Raw genomic sequence first — 18,085 nt, 5'->3', positions numbered from 1 at the left:
AACAACTGAATTTTGAGATGAAACGGGCAAAGTCAATGTCAAATATATGAAGAGAAAAGGTGTTTGTGCAGCAGTGCGGCGATAAGGGGAGGGTGAACACACTGCTGCTTTATACCTAAAGAAATGAAGTGATTGACCACCGCAGTTTGACAGCTGCTTGCATTTCCTCAGAAGTTGATTCTGTTTTTCGAAAGTTTTCATGCCTCCGCGCCAGCAACAGCCATGACTGGAAGCATTATGTGTTGTGGTTGTCTGTTCATACTAGTCTTTGCACATGTGTGCTCCTGTGGTTCATGTGTTTTATTAGCATATTATGATTTATGTTGTGTCAAGTTCCTTTGTTTCTGTGGATGTTAGATTTTCTGTGATACATGCTTTCAGGTTGCAATGCTCTGTGTTCTTCACATGAATCTCTTGTTGATTTGTTGATCAGCCAGACTGGAGCTGCCTCTCAAAGACCCGTCAGTTTGTTCTGAATGTTCTGAATCCAAGTCCGTCCACTAACAGCCAAAACTAAAGTCGCGTCTAACGGACAACATGAAAGATGCGGATCAAATCTGGTGCAGATCCTGTGAAAGTGGCCTCACAAGGAAATAAGGAAAGGTCGCCACACTTGCGTGACCGCTGCACGCTGGACAGATTCGTCACGAGATTTGCTGGACGCCTACATATTTAGCTCGGCAGATGAAAATGGAAACAAGAATGACTGATGCCAATAGATTATACCAATCACCGGGCCGTAGATCATTTCCTCTGAAAGAGAAACGGGGGACTTTGGCACCCTCATTCGGTCAAACTGAAGCTGATAATTTTTTTTTGGTCAAAGCTGAGAAAATATCACAGCGTAATCACGTGTTTGAGCTGCTTCTGACACACACGGTTCAAAGTTTGCCTCATAAATATGGAGAGCAGCTCCTGGAACGAGCTCGAGTTTGCTGTCTTGTTTGGATGCATTTTTTGGGAAGAATAATCTGTATCATTTGCTGCATTTCTGGAGCCTATAGGTTTTGTTAAACGGCAGGTGGTGCAGTCAGTCAGACCATGCATGACCGCTGATAGCATGTCTTCTTCTGTGGCTTTGTAACGATAATATCAAGAGACTTGAAATGGACACACAAAAGACCAGAAACCAGTGTCACGCTGCACACTTACTGGTCTGCTACAGTATATTTCATGCTTCATGTGAGTGCAGCCCTTTATGATGTGGTGGTAAATGACGCGTGTCATGCTGCAGCATCGTGTTGGCAATGAATTTTGGACTCTTGCATTCTCTTGAGATGAATCATCAGAAGGTAATTTATTACAACTAATGCAAGAATCTGCCAGCTGGGGGTTAGGGCTTAGGAATCCATACACAGTATGAGGAAGTAGCCTGGAGTTGAACATTTTGACATCCACCAAAACTGCTAGTTTTTGCTACTGATGGTGGAAAGTTTATTTATTTATTATTTATTTATAATTGACATTCTCTGTAATGAGCGGAAGAAGTGACAAAGTTGATACGACAGCAGAAGAAGAAAGAAATGAGTGTTTTACTTTCACAGCCCTTTATTGGGTGTTTAATTAACACTATGCTCTTCCTCCAGAGATAATGGATTTCCTCCCCTACAATTCTTAGCTGTTGGTGTGAAGATGATTTCATCTCTCATTTGTGTCCCTCTTTACGCCATTAGAGAGATCTGTGACATTTTGAATAGTTACTTTGCTTGTTAATTACTTGTCTTTTCCGAGACAGTTGTCCCACTTTGGCAAAGGTTTCCTGTAACTCCCAGTTCAGGTTAAAACATTAACAGTCATGTTTACACATTTTTAAAAAGGACAAAACAAAATGTTCTTTCCAGAAAATGCCATGATGATTTTCGGGAGTGAGGCTTGTAATGGTCCAGTTTTTCACTTCACAAAACACCACCTTACCAAACACATGCCTTATCGCAGGAAGGAAAATAGAGTGTACATATTCAAATGTGAGCAAAAAAAGACATGAATATTAAAAAGTACAAAATACCAGCTTGTAAACTGAGAAAACATAAATCTTTATCTATTACTAAGTTTCATGTGTCCAATAAAAGGCATGATGCCAATTCAAAGAGAGGCTCTCTGTTTGTGATTGTGTGATGAGCAGTCGAGAGGCAAACATTACGCTCTGATTGGTTTAGTTAAATGTGCCGGAGTGACAGCACATTCAGGGATGGTCATTTTGAAAACGATCACTGTAATCACACACTTGTTGTAATTGGCAATCTCATGCGACAGCAATTTCAATCAAATCGCAGGATAGGCAACACTGACAATGTGTGTATTGAATGCATGTGAATGGAAATAATTTGTGTTGATTTTTTTTAGGGCGGTCCTGATTGTAACTGGTGCTTAAAAGCAATTTCTGTTGCACTTTTGCTTCACATTTGCGTAATTCAGAAATTGATCACCGGCCAAGATATATTTATTTCTCTTCTTCTCAGTAATGAAGAAAACACACCAAAGCACATTCAAAAGGATTTCTTCAAGTATGTCTTAAATGTACATTGAAGGAGTTACTGGTTGCTTTAGTTGCTCCTCCCCTCTAACACAACCCCACTGGAAGTGATGGAGGCCAAAATAACCACGCCCGCTCTGTGTTAAAACCCATTCTAACGTTCAGAGGATGTTTTTACAAGTTTAAAAATCCCTTTTTGTTTTACTATCCCTCCGTAGAAGCTAAATAGTAGAAGATTAAATACTCGTAGATGCACAGCTACCTGCTTTGGGGTGTAAGAAAAAAATCGAGTAACAGTTGAGTATCGTTTTATAATGTTTTTGATACTGTGTTGATTCTTAAACATCCATTTTTGATTCATGATTTATGCGAGGGCACTTTAAAGATGAATTCACAAAGAGCGAGCTTGTCCCTTTAGAGTTTAAAGCTTTATTCCAATAAATAAGATTCACATTTGTCAATGCAGAATCTGCACCATGATGCATATCGTATTGTCAGATTCCTGCCAATACGCAGCCCTGTACCTGCACAGCAATGCGGATACTCTTTGCCACATTGCCTATTATTTGTTTGCCGCACATCAGTAGTACCATAAAAATGAATCTTGCCGTAGTAGCGGCTTGTAAGGAGCCTGTTGTATCGAGATCAAAAGATCTTGCAAGAAAAGGCAAGAAAATATATGACAGTTGCTCTTTCTTTATTAGTCTCTCTCCCTCTCACTTGCACATCTAAGCAGTTATTCAGTATCGCAGTTTTCCTTCAGGGCGCTGGGTTGTGTGTTGGCATGTGGAGGCTGCCTCTGTGTAAGTGAGAACATTGCTATTGATTCCTGCTCAGCTAAATGTAAGCGTTTCTAAAGGGGAGCTGATGGGTTGATTCGACAGTCAAGTCAGTCACCGCTCATGTGGCAGCAGCCCCTTCCACGAATAAAGAAGTCATTTCTCTTTGCACGTTTATGTAGTAATTTAGCTGTCTAATGATGTCGTAAATTAGTTCTGCATTTAAACTCGCTAATGTTATCCACAGTTTTCCTGCCACTGAATAGCAGGAACGCGAGTCACTCTGCCGTCAAGAGTTTCTAACTCATCAATCACAATTTAATTAGTTTGGGTCTCAGTAGACTCCGCCATCCTGCCAAGAACAGAACATTTGAAGAGAAACAGTCAAACTTTTGCTGTGAAATTGGAGGAAAATACACAAAATATGGGCTACTGGCAGCTGAATACATATTTCTGACATAAAGTACGTTTCTAACAGGACTAGGGTTACAAGCAATGATTTGGCTGTGACTGCAAGAGGACACAATGAACTAATGAGTAAATTCAGAGTCCTTATTTTCAGTATGTGCTCTCCTTAAATCTCTGTGCTTCAACTTCAACCGTCTGTGACTCATTTGAATATTGAGCAACAGCGTATTAATAACGACCCTACATGATATTTTCTCAAATGAGATTAAATCAAGTATTAATTGAACTCATTTGGATTAAATTGAATTTGCTCATCCCTTTCCAAAGAGGACAGGAAGTTGCTTTGCAGTTGTCTTGGTTTGATATCGCTGATTTGATTGACGGATACTCGACTGATGCGCTGGCCAGTGTGACGGAGGTTTAAGTGCAGAGACCACCAGGTGCCCTGGAGATGCTTTAAAACAAAGGAGAGACTTTTACAGCACTGTGATTAAATTCAGCCCCGAGTTTATACAAAAAAACAATCAAAGCCTCAAGTTGAAATAAACCTCAAATACTACTTCAAATAGACTTCAAAACAGAAACGGGGCTTAAGGAGGGGTAGCACATTAAACACCTAATGGATGATACACTAAATATGGTGTAATTGACACAACTGGAGTCCTCAAATGTAATGCAAAAGTCACATTTAATTCATTTATGCCACTTATATTACATTTAATGGGGACTTTCATCAAGAATAGATTACCAACCGGGCAGAGTGGGCCAGTGTGTTTTTTTGGTAATTTGATTTGTGGCAAATTTGTGAATATGTACTGTTAAATCATTATATCAACATACAGTAGACAAGTGGCATGTCTTACATTGTTATCTGATCATGAGGCCCTGCATTGCATGCATTTTGATACTTTCAGTAGTTAAGTTTACATTAAATACTGTATTTAAGTTTACATTGTTAAGTTTACATTGTTTACATTGTTACATGTTAGATGTTACATTGTACATGTGGTGCATGTACCAAAGTTAATCAGTTGTTGTTCATGCAAGCTTAAAAGTGAGTATGATGATAAAAGCAGGACTCAACTTTTAAAAGTGGTTGTCAGGCTGGAAACCACACAACTGAAGACATGGTTGCCATTTTTAATCACATATAATTTTAGTAATTACAATTCTATGCAGTTATATGTCAGATACAAAATGAAAATATGAAAGGTTCATCCTGTTCTTTGTCCGCTGAATCAATGCACACATTTCTTTGTGATGTTAATGGGTGAGTCCAACTTTTCACCCCCAAAGTCGAACAACTTAATCTGTTCAATCTGTTCAATCTCTAAAAATAGATGCCCGTACGCACTCAAGTAAAACGCACCAACGTAAGTGCAGAGTTGTCCATCCGGCTTTTACTTTAATAGCGATATATAATATATAATATATATAACCCTATTTTCTATATCTTAAGTGGTTGCCACTGATGGCAAAATGGTTGCCAATAGTAACCTGGCAACAACACTTACTGCTAAAGGACCCCTTGTGAAGTCTCCTAAACTGGTAATGGGACGGTCCCTTTAAAAACTCCGCCACCTTGCCACGACCCGTTATTATGATTGTTTACGCCTTCCCCCCTGCAGATAATTACAGCTATTTGTATATTTCCATATGTATGTAGTTGTTGATTTACTAATTTGTGATGCGGAAGTCATTGTCAGAAGGCCAACTTGAGGATCCTGTATGATAAATGATGGCATCTATCGGAGGCAGCGGTGTGAGACCGGGTTATGACTGAGGTCGCTCCAGATGGAGTTTGCGGGACTGTAGGTGCTTGCAAGTCAGTGTCATCAACATAGATCACGGAGCCACCCGAATGACCGAGCTGCTCCGACGCTTTTCAATGCTGCTACAAAGACGGAGAGGAAGATGGAAGAAGAGGGTTGTGTTCTTGCGCGTTTGCAGGTAAATGAAGGTTGAGAGATAAAGGCAGCCCTGACGGACTGCGTGTGGTGTTTAAGAGCACAAGTAGTGGACTGGCTTGGCCTCCCTTCAGTAGCTCCTTGATTTATCATAAGTGGAACACGTTAACGCCGCGTTTAGTGTAGCCAGATAGAGTACCCATCTTCCCCTCCGCTCCTACACCACCTCGTGATCGTTATGTCATTTGTTTATGATCCACGGCTCCCTCATAATGGCCTGTTTGGCGTAATGCTATCCATCAGTCTTCCCAATGGCCTACTTTCACATAGACACCTTTCCCCCTCCTCTGTGATGCATTAACACAAAAATGTGTTAAACCAACGATTGACTTTGAAATAGTGATATGAGGACGTAGGTGTGTTTTCAGAAAGGCACAGCCATTTCCGCTGAAGAGGACCGTAATGAGCTCTACGACTATTTGGCAAGTGCATCCGGCTTTATGTTTTTGCAAGATCTTAACGTGAGTGAGAGGGGAAGCTGAATGCATTCGGAAAAAGCTTTAGGTAATCGACACAGTGAGCTAAAAAGTGGCAATGAATCTATTTCAGATTCAGCACGTATACCAGCGCTGTACCGCGCTAGTTGAGGTGTGTAAATGCCTCTCACTGCACTACACAAATCCTACTTGTGGGTGTATTATCAGCCGAATAAAAAGTCAACTTCAATCCCTTATCTGCTGCACGTTCCTCTTGGCATTTTGCATTTTAGTTGTTTATTTGCTTTTGCCAGACTAACTCAGGAAACTACATGCTCCTCTCCTTCATTTTCACAAAAGTAGCTTGGTAACCTTGTTAAAATCCCTCATTTTATCTGAGGGTCATGGCTTGAAAATGTCAAGGTATCACATGAATCACGCCGCTGTCTCGCAGAGCGGCTTAAACAACGAGCATTGTCCATGGGCAGAAATAACTCCACATGAGCACAATATCTACTGACATTTGGTGTCTGTAGCAAATAGATGAGTGTCCGTTTCTCTAATAATGACCCGCAGAATTATTTGAGCCTTTTGAGAAAGTTATTGAATGTGGCAGAGGGCGTAATATAAGGGATTGACTGTTCAATTTGCTGCGACATGGCCTGACCTCTGTTACAGGCCCACAGCCCACTCTGGTTAGTGGAAATGTCATAACGCTCTTGTGCCGATCACCCGTGCTCAGGTCGCCAAGCGTGGTGGGACTGATGGAGGCCATACATAATAAAGCCAACCTTTACGTGCTGATGCAGGTGCGCGGGAGGGAGACTTGTGACGTGTGATGCTCCAATGACAAGTTGGAAGCATATTCTTTGCCCTGAAAGGAGGTGATTAAGTCAAATAAGTTGAGGAAAAGGACACATTTGCAGCTATAGGCACTAAATAATCAAATCTTTTTTCTCTCACAGCAAGACTCTTTTATTTATGATGTATGTTCTATGAAGTGGCTCAGGATTAGGTAACACCATGCATGTCACACATGGGGACCAGTTGCATTTGGAGCGTGACAGCGCTGTGTGACACTGCCTCGAAACCTGCATCACTCAGAGAATGTGCATCTGATTAAACAATAGGAGTGACGTGTCTCTTTGTTTTTTATATTTCAAATAGTGCACAAGATTTATGTGCAACCTTAAACCAACTAGCCTGTAAGCTGACACTGCTGTGTGTCTGCTCTGGCACCTTCTCTCCTTTTCTTTCCTCTTTTAGCATTTGCAATGTGGCAGAGCTGCCACAAGGATTTGCAGTGACACCTCTGAGAGTATGTTTTCATCTGGAGCTCTGAGGGCTTTGTGGTTCAGTTTTGGCCAAGATGTAGTGGACCATGTAAGATTTTCATGGGCTCCCATTAGACATTCTTATAAACTGCAGCACAGATGGGCCTTCATAGAGGTGTATAAAAATGTATTCAGATGTTAGAATAGAATTACGGACCCAGTGCTTCATATTTGGGCAATATGTCCATTGGCAGAAAGACTTCCTCTCTGTTGATTCATGAGCCGAAAAAAGGAACCGGACTTAACGTGGCTGCCAGATCACCGGTCCATCAAAGCTTAACTAACACATCCTGCCAACACAACACTTTTGGCGGTGCCCCCTCTGCGTTCGACTTACCCACGAAACAGCACTAGGAGCATCAACACACTTGGTGGGCCAGGCACATCACTGCAACTCTGAAATCCTTTGACTTAGCCCAGGCCATGTGGGCTGCAGAGAGATGTGGCAGGAGTCCTGGCGGCGGTGAAGCTCTTCACTGGCAGTGGGAGACAAACACGTGAGCTCGCCAGCAGCAGCTCGCTGTAAGAGGGGGGAGGATGTCAGCAGATGGGTCGCAGGCGCGCACCTTCATTATAACTGCTGCACACTGCATCATTGACACCCTGTGGGCTTTGTCGCACACACACACTGGTAACAGACTCCAAAGTGTTCACAGCTGGATCTGTAGTGTGGAAGTGGTAACAGTTGTCACAAAGGAGGGGACCTGTCAGCTCCTTTGACTCGAGAAAAAAAGTCGCTAATAACCTGTCGCTAATTTAAAATATCCTGTCTGGAGACAAGTGCTGTGTCTCAATACTTCAGCGACTACACTTCCATGTAGTACACTACACAGTGTACACTATGTACTTACTAGTGAGGTGTGTGAATTTAAACAGGGAAGCGTTTTAACACCGGCCGGAGCATCACCGCTAACATTCAACCACAATTATTGCCCGCAAAAAATATCAGATTTTTACTTTCCCTTGCTTGTGTGTTTCGGCTGTTTCACGGGAGGAGGAAAATATGGCGCCATCTCCGCCATTTTCCCACGTTTTGGTGGTCCCTCCCCTTCCGCTGCGTAGCCAACATGGCGACTCAAATGCTCTGTAGAGTAGCCTTTCATTATGCAGAGGGTACCACCCTCTGTTAGCTATTCCACTTAACATGAAATATGAGATTTTGGAAAATTCACTTGGACTTTCTACCAAAGAAATAGTGCCACCCATTAGAACATTCAGTATGTTCTCTGCTAATATTTGTGTGAACTGACAGTCACTTTGAAGCTACATGAGTAAACAGAAAATAAGTTAGACGTGGACATCATATCAGACTGTTGAGCTGTAATCTGTTTGTGCCGCTGACGTACAGTCGGCACAGTGACGGGCAGGTGCTGCTGTGTGATTTTTAGGCCGACCGACGAGTGCTTAGCAGAGGCCCAGGCAGCTTTAGCATGTGTTCATTAGCGAATGCTGGGGAAGCTTATCATTCTGAATGGCCTCATTAGTGATAGGGATTAATATGCGGCAGGTTCATTAGAGAGACAGGCGGAGGAGTGTGTTGCCAGAATTGCAACAAGGCTGCCGGTCTGGACCGGCCGTCGCCTCTCGTGTTGTTTCAGCCGCTAACAACAAAGCCTCGGACAGGTTTGATCATTTTATCGTAGCAGATGACACAGTGTGTATTAAGGTTGAAGACGAATAATAACACTTGTTGGAGTTTGACATCAAACAGCACCGTTTCCTTTTCTATTAATTCTGCTGCGCTGTGTAACAAATGATTCTGGCTATTATGTCGCTATTAAGGTGAAGCCTTACGTAGACAAAATGTCTCGGGGTGTTTTAATTGCTATAGCTGCCCTGGCAGTGCTGGGTAATTGTAATGAATCATAAACACCACACAGGGAATAGACTTCAAAGGGTGGGATATAGTTTTAATAACTGACTTTTAGCATGCTATCAAAAATCTACAGTATTTGCTCAGAGTATACACTTCTTTTGAAGGCATTTAGGCATTTAGAGTGCGTACAATACTCTTAATAATCTTCACCCAACCTCAGAGAGAAATAAGTACTGGTAACAAAGCCGAAGAGTGTTGAATTTAATTTGACAAATCTAATTAATTCTCTTATATTTAAAGTTGCGTCTTTTATTACAATCAGAAATAACCATCACTCAAACTTCAGCACATAAATGAAAGTAAGCCAGCATGTACGCGGTATAAATAAAACACATACTGGGTACCCATACTGGGATAAATAGTACTATTAAACATGGCAATAGACACTTTTTTGCTTCCACTTATCATTCTGAATTAAATGTTTAGAGTGGTTCCTTATGAACCTTGCTTTCACTTTGTAATTCTGTCTTCCACCGGGTACAATCTCCCGAGAAAATGAAGGCTGGACTTACGGCCCAAAGGAGATCAACTATTGCGCAACCACAACAGGAAGAGAATAGCGCTTTTTGATATCGATAGATATCCCCAATGTGGGTTCTTTGCCAGTTATTATCCCCAGTAGCAGAAAATGGTGGATGGTGAAATGACCGAAGAAACGGTGGAAAACAAAATGCAGTGTGTCCTGTGTTGTGTGTTTGCTGAGTGTTGTTATTTAATTGACTTTTACATGAAATTACAAGTGTTGACAGATGAATTGTTTTAGATTAATTAAATAAACTAATTTCTTGTCATTAGGACTGTATAAACTTCAGCAAAGGGCTGATACTTCACCTTTCCTTCTTTTTTTCTTCTACATCAAAACTAACTCATAATATGTTTTCTTTGTTGCTCCCTCAAAATGTGCAGCCGCCCACCACTGGCAGGGCATTAGTATGCAACAGATGCTGCGTGGCGTCAATGTTTCTCTCTCGTAAAGTCTGCAACAGAGCGTCACAAACAAACTCAAACACAGATGTACTTGACAGCAGAAGAGAGAGCAGACGAGGCTGGAGCAAGCCAGCGCTAACGGGCTCTGCTTGTCTGATACCCGTCTCTTTCCCGGGCTTACAGTAAATTCAGCTGCCAGAGGTTATACACCTGTTGTGGAGATAACAAAGCAACTGAAGGAGAGTGGTTTCACATATCAGCCTTTCATTAATAATAAATCAATTCTGCAGAGGGCCAGCACTTCCTTTTGCAGATGGGAGGATTTTAGAACAATGTGTTTGCGAGCAGTGTGTCCTCTTATTCTTTCATCTGTTATCTCCCCGCGATCACGTTGTTTCTTGTGGCCGCTGGTAAAGAGGGAGTCATTTCGGACGGCAAATGATGTTCGAAATATGCCACGGCCTTCTGGATAATCCGACGTGATCCAAATTTAATATGCCCTGAGCGTCTTTGAGAGATGGATGAGGAGTATTTGATGCATAATTCTCTGCTGTCATCATGGAGTTGGAAAGCCAAAATGACCACTCAAAGTCATAATGTTAGCTGTGATTAGTGCTGACCTTTCCTTCTTGGAGATGGCAATATACAAGCCAAAGAAGTCGATTCACACCAGTAAAGAGCTCTTTATTCTGGGGATGAGGTCATTTTGGTCACGGCCTGTATTTTGATGGAATTTCAGCAGCAAAACAACTCCGGGATCAAATGTGATGGGCTTCATGAATACGGCCCTAAATCTGTGGCTTGCTTACACCGTGTGCATCTGTCATGGTCATCGACTTTGTGCCTGAACATAGTTATGAGTCACACTGTTATTGTTTCAACATTTTTGGGGAGCAGCATCCAACTGGAAAAGAAAACATGAATTAAATATAGCAAAAATAACAAGCAGGTACACACACACACACACACACACACACACACACACACACACACACACAAATAATGGGGGGATACTGCAGATAAACCTGCCTCAAGATTAAATTCACACCCCAATTTAAATGGAAGTGCTTTATTTATATGGAAATAAACATCATGATCGCAAAAGTTGGCAAATGAGCGAGTGATGAAAGCGCAGCAGTGCCTTGCTTTTCCGGCGTGTTGCTGCTCCACAGACAATAGCACCGCCGAAAACCTTTGACCTGAATTACAACAACGTGCATCCCTGCCCCATTGTAACGTGAGCGTAATGGATTTTCCCCTCATAACTGTTTTAATGGACTCATTTGCATGAGGAAATGAGTAAATAAAGTGTATGTGCTATCTAGCAGTAGATGAGCAATTTCATTGGCTGTATAAAATGTTATTCTGAAGAAGATGAGTGAAGCTGACACCTGTGTCAGTTTTATTTTATTTTTTTCCTCCAGCCAACACGGAGCATGCCTGAGTCACATGGATGACAGATAACTTTTTTAATTATTTTTTTTTTTTTTTAGATATTTTCTTTTCCATCACAACGTTAAACTTGCTGAGACATTTAACTGCCCCCCTCCTGAGAACCTATATATAAAACCTATATTAATGTTGTGGGATTTGGTGTGATAAATGCAGTCTGTTGCATCCACATGGTCCAAATGAATGTTTCATTTCATTATAAGTTCTGCAGACTCTTGAATAATATCGTATCTCAAGGTCAGATTTCGTAAATGACTCACTGACCCCGTCCCTGAACTGTCTCTGCAATCGTAGTTTAGCAACACAGCGATTGCGTAATTGTAGCTTAGCAACAACCTTTTGCAACCTTTTGCACTTCATATTTCGACACATGCAAAACTAATACGAGTGTTATTCGTTTTATAAAGGGTGTCTTTAAAGAAAAAACACGAGCAAAAATGTAAGAATTGTTTGAAATGTTTGTGTATCTGCTCTAACGAAAGCTGCTAGCATTAGCATGTCTGGCTAACTAGCCTTCGTTTGTAGCTTTCATTAGCTAACCTATTATAGTTTTGGAAGTACCGTTACAAAAATACCTCTTCTGGTCAGAAACATTAAATGTGTGAGTGGGTTTATCTTCTGAATTAAAGTGGATCAATAAACGTGCAACTTTAGCCTTAAACTTTCTGAATTATATCACGTATATCACATATATTACGTATATCACGTACAGTATATCACGTATATCATGGCGACAAAAAGAGGAAAAGCATTCTGATTCATTCATAATACAGACTCTTTGTAGATATGTGTTTTTTATTTGACTACAGCTCTTTGAATTTCATTCACCACCGATGAAAAATGAACAAAGTCAACTGCTTAAGCTCGGTCGGAGGAAAGCTCTGCTTGCTTATCTGTGTGTACACGTTTGTGATGGCAAACACAACATGAATTATAGAAACAAACACTTTGCATGTTTAACTTTGGAGAGGGTAAAATGGATTTCCAGCTGTTCAAGTGAAGTCAGAAAGATCGCTGCCAAACAAAAACCATTAAAAACACGCTCTGGACAAACAGACAATCTTGGCAGCAGCAGAATTGCTTGTCTTTTACTTGCGCAGTGTAATTTATTTCTATAACGTGGGAGATAAAGAACAGATCTATCCCTTTGGCATGACAAAGGAGGGCACAGATACGCAGTTCATTACTAGCAGGCTGATGTAAGTTTGGAGGGATAAGGAAAGGACAGAAGCACAGTGAGTCCAGAACAAACACATGTTCGGACACAGAAGGAGCTGCTGCGACTGCTTCAAGGAGTAGTGTGACAGCTCCGTCATAGTTCTAGAAACATAGTGCCCTCATGGCTCGATAGGTTGATATGTATGCTTATTAATCCCTGAAGGGTTAATCTGTCCTTTAATTTATCCAGATTCAAGCATTCAAGATCATTCGTGCAACAGTATTGTAAAAAGGGAGCGCAAAGACAATGCAACTCCAGAATAATCCATTTCTCTTATGTAAACTCATACCATGTCATCACAGACATGCATTTTGTTTTCAGTACATATTCTATGATGAATTTAATAATCCTCCCTCTCAGTCATCCTTCAGAAATGATGGACTTAGACTTAATGGTGGTGGTATCACAGCAAACACTTTGCATTTTGAGAATGGCTACTTGCTTTTGTACAAATGGAAAACATCACGGTTCAAGGAACAGGAGCGGTTGTGTTTATCTCAGTTTGTAATTACACAGAAATGCTTTTGGTGCTGCAGTGGAAAATGTTTAAAACATAAGCCTGAAGGTAAAATGTGTGAATAAAATGAGGAGAACTCGGAGACGACACATGACAACTCTGAACATTTCATTACACGTTGTTTAAATCTATAGGATTGTAGAACAAATAAACTTCAGCATTTGTATGATAGGCATCAAACATAGAGAAAGAATGATTATGCAACACACATAGCACATCAGATCTCTGGAGAATCAAACTGTTTTCACATCTGTGTTTGCCAATTAAAAGCCATTAGATCACAATGAAAAAGCAATTTTCAAGTATTTGTGCCTAATTTAATTGTAAATCATGTTGGAGGTGCAGTTAATTTAGTTTCCTCTCAAGGATACTGGTTAATGTGCACCCAGTCTTCTCTCTGCCATCTCTACGCTCTCTTGCATATGCTGCCATTTTGAAAAGTTCAATACAACGGGCATGAGGAGGCGGAGAGGAGAGGGCTTTTGGGTTTTTGTTAAGTGCCGCAAAGAGGAGCGTGGTGTTGTGTTTCAAATCTGCCTTCATGCAGAGGATGAAAGTGCTTGTGTAATGTATCCAAAATTTTGTCTTTGGCCGACTTTTCTCGAGCCAGCCTGCATCTCCAGCTGGAAACCGCCAAGAGACTTTATTCACACCGTGCAAAGTTACCTGGAAGGATTGTTTCTGATGGCTAAATCCATCCCCGCAATTTCATCAACCAGTCCTCCAAATGAAATACCAAAGATTAACAATCGACCGACAGTAGCACGTGTCTGTTCAGTGACTCCTCCCAGAGCGGATGCCGACTGTCAAGCTTGTTGAAGTTGAAGATTCACTTCCTGTTTGCCCACCGATCGTAAACGAATTGACACGCAGATCCTCTCTCATCCAAAGCAGTCATTTTTTGACTCCCTGAACACGACCGTCCGGCGTTCCTTCAACTACACCTCACACGCCTCTCTCCCACAGAGGTCGCCCTCTGCAGCGCCACATAAAACACCGGACGGTACAAATGATGGGTCGGATGGAAATGAATGACGACGGATATTATTACACTTTTACACAGGCGAGGAGAGATGCTCCTCGCCTGTGTTACGTGCTATTGTAAGAGACGTGGCAACGATCACGGCTAAAGTTGAATTGATGGCAGTCAATCTAATCTTTGTGTTTATGACTGACTCCCCTACAGGGTCGCATTTGATTTTGAAAAGAAAAACCGAGATGATGTTGCGACAATTTTGATATCCTTTATTAGTTTAAAAGTTCCATAAAGTTGATACAGGAGTGCCTTTCCTTTATTGTCTGTTAAGGGCAACAAATTGCTTTCACAGATTTTCCATTTATAAACCCTTTGGATATGTCTTCTAATTCAGTATCATGTTTTTGTGGAAAATTATAGAGATCATAACAATTATTTTAAATCCGATCCCAATAAAACACCAAACTTTGATGTGTCGTTTAATGGAGGCTTTTACTGATAACTGCAGATTAATTCATAAAACACACTTTTGAAGGATTATAAAGGACGGGATTGTGCTGGTGCATGATACGACCAGAGTGTTTCATTTAAATGTAAATTAAAGAATTGCCTCAGACAAGCATGTGACGGCCTATATAGCCTGCAGTGATTCTTCAGCCTCACAAGACGTTTTTTAAGACTCTTATTCCTTGTTGCTACTTAATATTAATGTGTCACTGAAGGGCACATCCATGACATTAATGACACTGAAGGCAAGACCTGTCTTTGTGCAAGTATTTCTTTCCGTCCTCCTCATAAAAAGGCAGTTTAATCGTATTCATAGGTGATGTGCCTTTTGGCCATTCTGGATCACAGATTTGTGTGGCGACATACTGTAGCTGTAAAATCACACTGTTCCTCATCTCGGACTGTCAGAGGCTGCTTGTTGGTGAGCTGAGGAGATTCAACCTGTTGGTTTTTTAAATGTGTGTCAGGCTTACGTCTGTGTCTGTAGCCAAAAAAATGCAGCACATTTGTCAGATGAAGCTGGATTTAAAAGCCAAGGTAGAAAAATCCACAAAACAAAAAGACTCCCTCTTCCACATTGCAGAAGAAGAGCGTGTGATACGATGAACAAAACTTGTATTGATATCATCACTTTCAGGCAACATTAACAACTAGATGACAGAACCGTTGACGGATGTCTCAGATGTGACAGTTTACTTGTTAAGTGTTTGTGTTATCTGTTACCAAGAAGCAGACGGTTACCATAGGATTGGACATTTTTGTCACAGCTGCTTTATTTTTATACTAATATTGCTCTGTGAAGAAGCTTTAGTCAATTTACAACAAATTACTTTACTGATAGTTTCCCAGAGCATCTTTAACGTTTAATCATTTATTTCTAACCTGATACTTTGCAGAGGAAAACAGCAATAAGGATGGTGAAATTGACCTTTAAAAACCTAATGGGAAACAAGTTACTTTTTCATGATTAAATGTACACCAATCTGTACATAAATAAACTAGCTAGACCTCCCACACTTCATATTGATGAATCCGCAAGCTGCTTTTTGCAACAAGTTGACTCGGTTCTTACCTCACAGTGCTATTGCAGGGGTTTCAATGCCACTGCAGTAATGGCGGCTGGTTTACCTTCACCTACAGCACGGATTTGTCTGTACATTAGACATTCTGCACTCTTTGGACTAAACAGGGACCATCACACTTTAGGTCGATATCTCGACCTGTGATTTCACCCTGATACAATGCCATTGAAAGATGATAAATTATCATATTGAATATCCACCCACGTAAACCTCAAGAAGAGCAGCAGTGTTTTATCTGCCTCTTTGAACACTATACTGTGAGTAACAATGGACTCATCAGCATTCTCGAAGCGCGAACAACTAGCAGTCTGATGCTAAAGGAAGGCCGTTGGAGGTTGGAGGGGTTTGTCTGTTTTTAGATATACTCGCCACTATTGTCCCAAGAATTTGCTCTCCTTTCAGGGATAAGGCCATCAATCTCTCTCTGTCTCCCTCACACTTTCTGTCTGCCTTTTTCTCCTTTATTTCTGTTCTCGATCGATGCAAAGACCGGTTTGTTTTTTCAGCCCAGACTCCTCTCATCTACAAAAACAGCACCTGTCAAATGTAAGACCTAATGGGACCCATTTTATGGACCTTAAACGGTTAAGTGCTTGTCAATGAGTCAGCCGCATGCTTATGAAACCTCATGGAAGTTATTAAGGTTGCTGCTGCTGTACTTCCATAATAGTTACAGCCAGGTTATGAGAGCAGAACAAAGAGTTAAGATAAGATAAAAGAGGCACATTGTTTTCTTTTATCCTTTCAGATGTCAAGGTGAGATATGTTATAGCAAAAATAGACAAGAAATTATATTCTACCTGCAAATTATGTTCCTGCTTCTCATTTGGCCTTTGCAGCAATCACAGTAATTATTTGCAGTGTGTACAGTAGTTGTGTATTACAAGGGCAAATATCATTGAGATTTCTTACGAAGATAAATGTTGCCAGGATGCCTGTTAAAGAAAAGTAATTAACTCCGCTACCTATGGCATTGTATTGCTGTGGCTTTCTATATATGAGATGGTGACTGGAACAAATGAATGCCTGAGTGCTGGCACCATTTCATTATGCCATGAATACATCAGGGGAAAACAGGCGCTGTGGTCAGATTAGATTATCTGCCAAACATAAAAAAGGTGAAACCAAACTGCTGCGGGAGAAGACCATAGTTTGTAAAACAGATATTTAGACTAGACTGCTGAATCATCGTTTCTGATTCATATTCTATTTCACGCTATTTTCTCGCGGTAGGTTCTAAAACACACGACCGGATTTGCCTCGTGTTCACTCAGCGTGAAATTCTAACAAGTGCAAGAATTATGGAGTTAAGCAGAACAAATGTAAGAAACCGAGTTGAGGCCATTACAGTTTCATGTCTGCTGTCCTCATGAATCAGGCACCCTGTGCTGGGAATGATGGGAAGGTGGAGGTGCTCAACACTTTTCCCAGAGGGCTTTTTCTCAGTTTGGCATCCCCAAGGTGAACATCCTATTAACCCCTCCATGTTTGTGCAGAGACAGATTGGTTCATTGGAGTGCCAATGGACTGGAAGGCTTTTTGGAAAGTTACACCAACACATGCATGGATCTCTCTCTCTCACACACACACACACATACACACACACACACACACACACACACACACACACACACTGAGCAGTATGGTGGCTGCTGTTAGCCGTCTGTCCACTCTCCACAGATCTAAGAAGGTTTGGTACAGAGAAAAAAGCCACATAACCCTTGGACTGAATATAAGATATGTGCATTCAAAGGAGGGGTGGCAGTATTGGCACTAGATAAGTCTGGTGATAATATATATTTCAACAAATGCCATGATAAGACCAAGACCAACAATAAATAGATCGTACTAACAAGTAGCCAATAGTCTGATGAAGCTTATTCATCTGTGCCATACACTTTCCTTCTACCAAACAGCTTTTAAACACAGATCAATGGACTGTAGTTTTCTTAGTTGATTTCACATACACCGTCCGAGAGACACATATAATTCCTAACCGACACTAGGCCCCTTTATTTGCTTTTAAACTGGAGCTTTAACTTAAAAGGAATAAGTACATTCATAACCACAAGTTGTGGCCCCCCTTAAAAGTTAGACAAGTCATTTTGCTGGAATAGGAAGGGAGCCATTTGCTGCCCAAATGTTCCTTTCT

This window comes from Anarrhichthys ocellatus, unplaced genomic scaffold, assembly GCF_004355925.1.
Source record: "Anarrhichthys ocellatus isolate YVR2014 unplaced genomic scaffold, GSC_Weel_1.0 scaffold12, whole genome shotgun sequence".
Taxonomy (NCBI): domain Eukaryota; kingdom Metazoa; phylum Chordata; class Actinopteri; order Perciformes; family Anarhichadidae; genus Anarrhichthys; species Anarrhichthys ocellatus.
Note: the sequence above shows the minus strand (reverse complement) of the source record.